Source organism: Bombina bombina, chromosome 3 (assembly GCF_027579735.1).
Source record: "Bombina bombina isolate aBomBom1 chromosome 3, aBomBom1.pri, whole genome shotgun sequence".
NCBI lineage: Eukaryota > Metazoa > Chordata > Amphibia > Anura > Bombinatoridae > Bombina > Bombina bombina.
In genome coordinates, this window is record NC_069501.1 from 1086778810 (window position 1) to 1086785641 (window position 6832).

The 6832-nt window shown below is 38.6% G+C and overlaps 1 protein-coding gene across 1 annotated transcript in view; it reads right to left on the bottom strand.

The window, feature by feature from the left end:
• The window catches only part of LOC128652086 (mitochondrial ornithine transporter 1), a 31279-nt gene extending 24857 nt beyond the window's left edge, over positions 1 to 6422 (bottom strand). Inside the window, exon 1 of the mRNA XM_053705033.1 lies at positions 6290 to 6422. The gene's annotated coding sequence lies outside the window, so the exon portion shown is untranslated. The remainder of the gene's footprint in view (positions 1 to 6289) is intronic.
• Between the last annotated feature and the right edge of the window lie 410 nt (positions 6423 to 6832).

A 6832-nucleotide genomic window follows, 5' to 3' on the forward strand; every position in this document is an offset into this window, starting at 1 on the left:
AAACATGTTTTCTAACTGAATTTTTTTTTTCATGCAAGGTACAGGGGTGTGTACATTGCACAAATCCACTTGCTAAATGTTAGATAAATGGGCTTCAGGGTTGACAAAACTTTTGAAATGGTTTTGGAATAGAAAATCCTGCAAATTAGTTATAATTAGCATGTGACAATAGTGTTAAATTCAAATATTCTAAATAATTATAACATTTTATTTTTATATTACCATATCATTTACTGGTATAAATGTGTACAGAACATTGCTGGCAGGGTTTGCATGACATTGGGAGAGACATCATGACTCTTTATTCATCTGGTGCCAATTGTGTCATGGGATGTCACTGAACCTAATTGGCCAATGACTATTTTATCAATTGGGAAATTTTTCACTTAAAAATTCACTAAGTAAAAAGGAAGGGGGGAAAAGTACAAATAACCAGTTTCGTCAGAAACAATGTTGCGGATAGATCTCTAGCAGGTGTGAAAAAGCATTAGTAAAGCTAAAAATGGGTCATGACATTTGTGGGTCACATGCTCACCCAATGGCAAAGCTACATCCTCACCAGACTTGAAGTTGACCATGGTTATTTTTTACTCTACTTTTATTCACTTTAAAGGGAAAACAATGTGGCTATTTACCATGCTCCCTATAGTGGTCAAAAAGGAAAAATTTAACTTAGGTTTTTAAAAATGATGCAAATTACCTAAACTATCTATTTGATCTACAGCATTTGCAGGTTGCCCAATTTGCTATTTGATCTCCCAGGGAGAGTGGGTAAAACACAATATTTAAACAAAAGCAAGAGGTGTTTACTGTCCTTTATTGGGCATTACAAGGTCATACTGTAAAGCTGAAATGCACAGCATTGTATTTCAAATTCCTTTCAAGACATTTTTGCAATAAGATCACAGGTTATATGATAACTATACTCAAACACATGGCTTGTCAAGTGTACACACTAAAATATGATCTGACGGCCAGCAGTCATGAAACAAAGCAATTTACTTTTCACTAGAATGTCCATGCTCTATGTAATCTAATGATTTCATTGAAAGTGAAACGCTAGTTTGAGAGCAAAAGCCTCAGGACCCCAGATACTGAGACTGAGCTAACTCAAAACATGCGCTAACTCAAAACTGTGCTAGACCAGCTGTGTTACAGCCGAAGGTGTGTTAGGAATACTTCACATTCCTATGTTCTTAACTTAGAAGAAAATGTTCTTTTTTATTTTTAAATATATATTCTTTTTATACATATATATATATATATATATTGTTTATACAATAAATAAAAATAATTTTTTTTCTTTCTAAGTGAAAGTGAAGAACATAGGAATATCAAGTACTTCTATTAGAAAAATATTTAAACATTAAAATATATTAAAAATTATATTGCATGGCTCATGGTATTTGAAATGGACTATCTATCTATCTATCTATCTATCTATCTAGCTATATATCTATCTATATTGGAGCCCTTTCCAATTAAACACCTTGCCATATACCATATCCCCTTTTAACCCTTTAAAACACTATTACAAATGTGTATATATGAGTGTAATACTTTATTTTACTACTAGTGGGAAAGCCTGCCCAGAGGGCAGTCTCTTGTGGTGATGGAACCACCGAAACACCCTGCCATTTTCGGAAGGGCAGTCTATTGTGGTGACGGAACAATGGCAGGGTGGTAAAAGAATCCACCTGGATGCAGCTTACGCTGCATCCAAGTGGATTCTTTCACCACCCTGCCATCCAGGTGGATTCCGAAAATGGCAGGATGGTGAAAGAATCCACCTGGATGCAGTTTACGCTGCATCCATGCGGATGTATCCAGGTGGATTACGCTATTTATGCTGCATCCATGCGGATTCTTTCACCACCCTGCCATTTTTGGAATCCACCTCGATGCAGCATGTGGATTCCGAAAAAAGCAGGGTGGTGAAAGAATCCATCCATGTTGATTCTTTCACCACCCCTTTTGCTCTCTCTCCCTCCTCTCTTTTGTGCTCTCTCCCCCTCTCTTTTGCACTCTCTTACTCCTCTCTTTTGCTCTCTCTCCCCCTCTCTTTTACTCTCTGTCCCCCTTCTCTTTTGATCTCTCCCCCCCTCTCTTTTGCTCTCTCTCCCCCTTCTCTTTTGAACTCTCCCCTCCTCTCTTTTGCTCTCTCTCTCTTGAATTCACTATTCAGCGTACGGCGGCAATCGTACGAAGAGGATCCTCCATGCTCCATGGCTCCACAGTCGCTGGTCTTCTGTTCCAGGGACGCCGGTCTTCAACTCCAGGGTCTACGGTCTTCAGCTCCACCCTCAGCTCCGCGCTGGATTGTTCCTGGAAGAACAAAGAAGAGGTCGTCACTTGGAAGAAGACTTCACCGCCTGAAACAGGACCTTCTCCGCCGGACTTCAGGAACGGTGAGTACCAACCTGGGGGTTAGACTTAGTATTTTTTAAGGGTTTTTTGGGGGGGGTTTGTTTTATTTAGATTAGGGATGGGCAGTAAAAGAGCTAAATGCCCTTTTAAGGGCAATGCCCAAACAAATGTCCTTTTCAGGGCAATGGGTAGTTTAGGTTTTTTAGTGTTAGGTTCTTTTATTTTGTTTTTTTTTTACTGTTAGGGGGGACTTTGTGTATTTTTAATGTAAAAGAGCTGTTTATCTTGGGACAATGCCCTGCAAAAAGCCAATTTAAGGGCTACTGGTAGTTTATTCTTAGAGTAGGGGTGTTTTAATTTTGGGGGGACTTTTTATTTTCATAGGGATTGGGTTTAATTTTGTAAACTTTGGTAATTTGTTTTTTTATTTTCTGTAATGTTAGCCTTTTTATTTTTTGTAATCTTAGCTTTTTGTTGTTGTAAATTTAGTATTTTTTTAGTTTAGTTAATTTGTGTTAATTTAGGGGGTATTAGGTTAGGGGGTGTTAGGTTAGGGGACTTAGTAATTTAATTAGTTATTTGCATTGTGGGTTTTGGTGGTTTAGGGGTTAATGGGGTAAATAGGTTTATTGCAATGTGGGGGGTTTGCGGTTTAGGGGTTAATAGGTTAATTATTTTTATTGCGATGTGGGTTTTTTGGGGTTAATAGGGTAATTAGGCTTATTGCGATGTGGGTGGTTGACGGTTAAGGGGTTAATTACTTTATTATTTGGCGATGTGTGGGTTTGCGGTGTATGTGTTAATACTTCGTGTGGGAGGTTCGTTTTTTTTGTTATACTTCGTGCGGGCTGTGTTTTTTTTTTTTTTTAAAGCTCCGTTTGCCTTCGCTGCATCCCGGTGGATTCCAAAAATGGCAGGGTGGTGAAAGAATCCATTGATTCTTCGCTGCATCCAGGTGAATTCTTTTGGCTGCCTTGTGCTGCAACATTCCATTGAGGATGCGTGCGCAACTGCCGACGGACATTACAAACGCCATTATAGTATAGATGTTTTCCATGTGTTTTGTAAAACTTTTTTTAACCCTTACACTTTACTTCAGATCTCAAGTTAAGCTAATTCTTCTAGTGCTATTTGGGCTTTTGCTTGAGAGCAACCCATACATTTCAACTTGTAATATCAGTGATATTTAGCATAGACAAAATATCCTTTGAAAATATATGGTGCGCTAGAGCAACGCTAAACCTTCTCTGGTAAATCTGAGTTATCATGGCCTTGTAATATCAAGTTATGCTCTAATTTTAGCACAGTCCAGTTATACTGCTTATAGCGTCCTGCGCTAGCATCAGTGCACCACTTGTAATCTGGGCCATAACTATTATAATCATAATACATAACAAAATCTTATATCTCTGTTAATATTATCATTATTTATTGCTAATTCAGGACCCAAAATCCTTGGCTAAAACAACAATACAGATCAATGTAACTCTTATAATACAAGGAATGTATGAGTAAATAAAAAGGCATATTTAATGATGACTATAGTAAATAAAATAATTAACTATACTGCAAATAAAAAATAATGATAATAAATATTATTATTACTATACTTTATTTATAAAGTGCCAGTGCTGTCCATGAGCACATTTCGTTAAAATTAAAAAAATATACAAATCTTGTAAGAGACTAGACACTATTTAACAAACAAATACAGGAGGAATTAAAGGCCCTATTCCCGTGGGAAGTTACAATCTAGAAGCTTAGGAGGGCGAGACACAGGAGGAGAGGACTGCAAGGGTGAGAATGATGTTAATACATAGTTAGATGAGGGCAATTGTTAGGTAGGTGGAATTAATTTGTTACTGAGTTGGATGGTAGGCAAAAGACAATGTCTTTAGGGAGAAAAACATGTCTTTAGGGAGCATTTAAAAGAAGGCAGATTAGGGGAAAGTCTGACAGTGTAAGGGAGAATGTTTCAGAGGGTAGGTGCTGCACAAAAGAAGTCCTGCAGTCTAGCATGGGAAGAGGTGATAATCAAAGATGCAAGGAACAGGTCATTGTTGGATCTTAGTGAACGGGCTGGAGTATGTTTATTAATTAGTGAGGATAGGTAGTGGGGAGCAGCGTTGGTAAGGGCTGGGTGAGAATTTTTTATTTAATTCTGTGAATGGGGAGTAAAGGGACTCGCAGAGAGGTGCACTAGATACAGAGCGATGGGAAAGGTGGATTAGCCTGGAAGAGGCATTTAGGATAGATTGAAGGGGGAAAGGCAGGAGAGAGGAATGCCAGTGAGTAGGTTATTGGAGTAGTCAAGTCGGGATATTACAAGGGAGTGAATTATTTGCTTTTGTGGTGTCAGCACTCAAAAACGGGTTCATTTTGAAAATATTACGTAGGAGGTTGCGGCAGGATGAAGAGAGTGATTGAATGTGGGGGATGAAGTACACGTTAGAGTGTAACTGTGAGGCAGCAGACTTGGGGGTAAATTTATTAACTGTCAGGCGGACATGATCCGCTGTAGCGGATTATATCCCCCAACATCGCTAAATGCCGACAGCATATGCAGTATTTAACATTGCACAAGCATTTCTTTTGAAATGCTTGTGCAATGCCGCCCCCTGCACATTCGCAGCCAATCGGCCACTAGCAAGGGGTGTCAATCATCCTGATCGTATCCGGATCCTTGGGGGGATGGGGATATAGTGATGCCGTCAACATTGAAAGAAAAATCAGGAATAAGAGTAGAGTTGGAGGGGGGTATTAGAAGGAACTCAGTCTTGGACATGTTAATCTTTAGGTGGTTAGAGGCCATCCAGGAAGAAATGCTAGATAAGCAGTTGCTCAAGTTAGAAAGGACAGAGGGAGAGAGAGCAGGAGAGGTAGATCTGGGTGTCATTAGCATAAAGGTGATATTCAATGCTATAGCTGTTGATACGTTTAATCAGTTAAGAGTATAATTGGAGAAGAGTAGAGGACCCAGAACAGAGCCTTGAGGTATTCCACCTGACAGGGGCATTGAAGAGAACGAGTCACCAGCAAATGACACAGAAAAGAACCTGTGTGAAAGATAAGAGGGGATCCAAGAGAGAGTGGTGTCACAGAGACCATGAGAGCTGATGGTCTGTAGGAGTAGGTGGTGGTCAACTGTGTCGAAGGCAGCTGAGAGGTTAAGTAAGATAAGTATAGAGTAGTGGCCGTTGCTTTTAGCAGAAAGAAAATCGTTAGTAACCTTGGTGAGGGCAGTTTCAGTTGAGTGTTGGGGCAGAAGCCAGATTGCAGGGGGTCAAGCAAGTTGGAGGACAGGAAGAGGGTTATGCTTTCTTCCTTTTTATCCATGCCCATATTTATAAATTTGAATATATTATTTACCTTCAAAGCTGCAGTCTGGAATTGGGAACAAATACAAATGAATATAAATACATACAGGTTAAAGGGACAATCTACTTGAAAATTGTATTGTATCAAAATATAGACAATCTCTTTATTACCCATTGCCAAGTTTTGCATAACCAACACTGTTATATTAATACACTATTTACCTCTGTGATTACCTTTTATCTAAGCCTCTGCAGACTGTCCCTTATCTCAGTGCTTTTTGCAAACTTGCATTTTAGCTAATTAGTGCTGACTCATGCATAACTCCACAGAAGTGAGTAGAATGTTATCCATATGGCACACTGTCTGGCTGTGAAAAGCTAATCAAATGCACTGAGATCAGAGGCGGCCTGTAGGGGCTTTGAAACAGGCAGGAATTTAGGTTTAGAGTTTATAAAGTATATTAATATAACAATGTTGGTTGTGCAAAGCTGCGGGAATTCGTATTAAAGGTGTTATCTATCTTTTTAAACAAAAAAAAAGTCAAGCAGTGTCCCTTTTAAGCACAAAGATATACAGAAGTATTATTTAAAAAGTCTATACTCACAGTTTTGTAGTCTGCTAAAAGGCTCTGTCAGTCTGATTTGTGTGATTATAACAAAATGATAGCAGAGTGTACTGAGGGGATCTCACATCTCTTGTCAATGACTGACATGCAGCCTGTTTATTTAGTGTCCTAATCCTTGTCACTGCGATGTCACTTCTCCCCCTGTCTGTTTACATTTTCCATTGTGACCATTTCACAATTCACTCTACTGTTTTTTTAAACTTCAGTCTTTTATAGTTTATATGCTTGGGAACTAAATATATATGATTGCTTAATGGCATCTTCAAACCAACCTTATTATAAAAAAATAATAATCAAACTGTGCAACCTACCTTCCCTATAAAGCAGTCCCCTTCTGATTTTACTCTACCATACCCAGAAAATTTAATTAATCTAGTTCTAGTTTGTTCTGTGAATATAGTTAGCATCATAACCTGCTGGAAAAAAACAGCACACTATAGCAAACTGCCCCGGTTATCTGAGTCATCATAGATGGCTTGAAAATTTAACATTCTTCATCCATCCTTTTTAGATATTAGATTA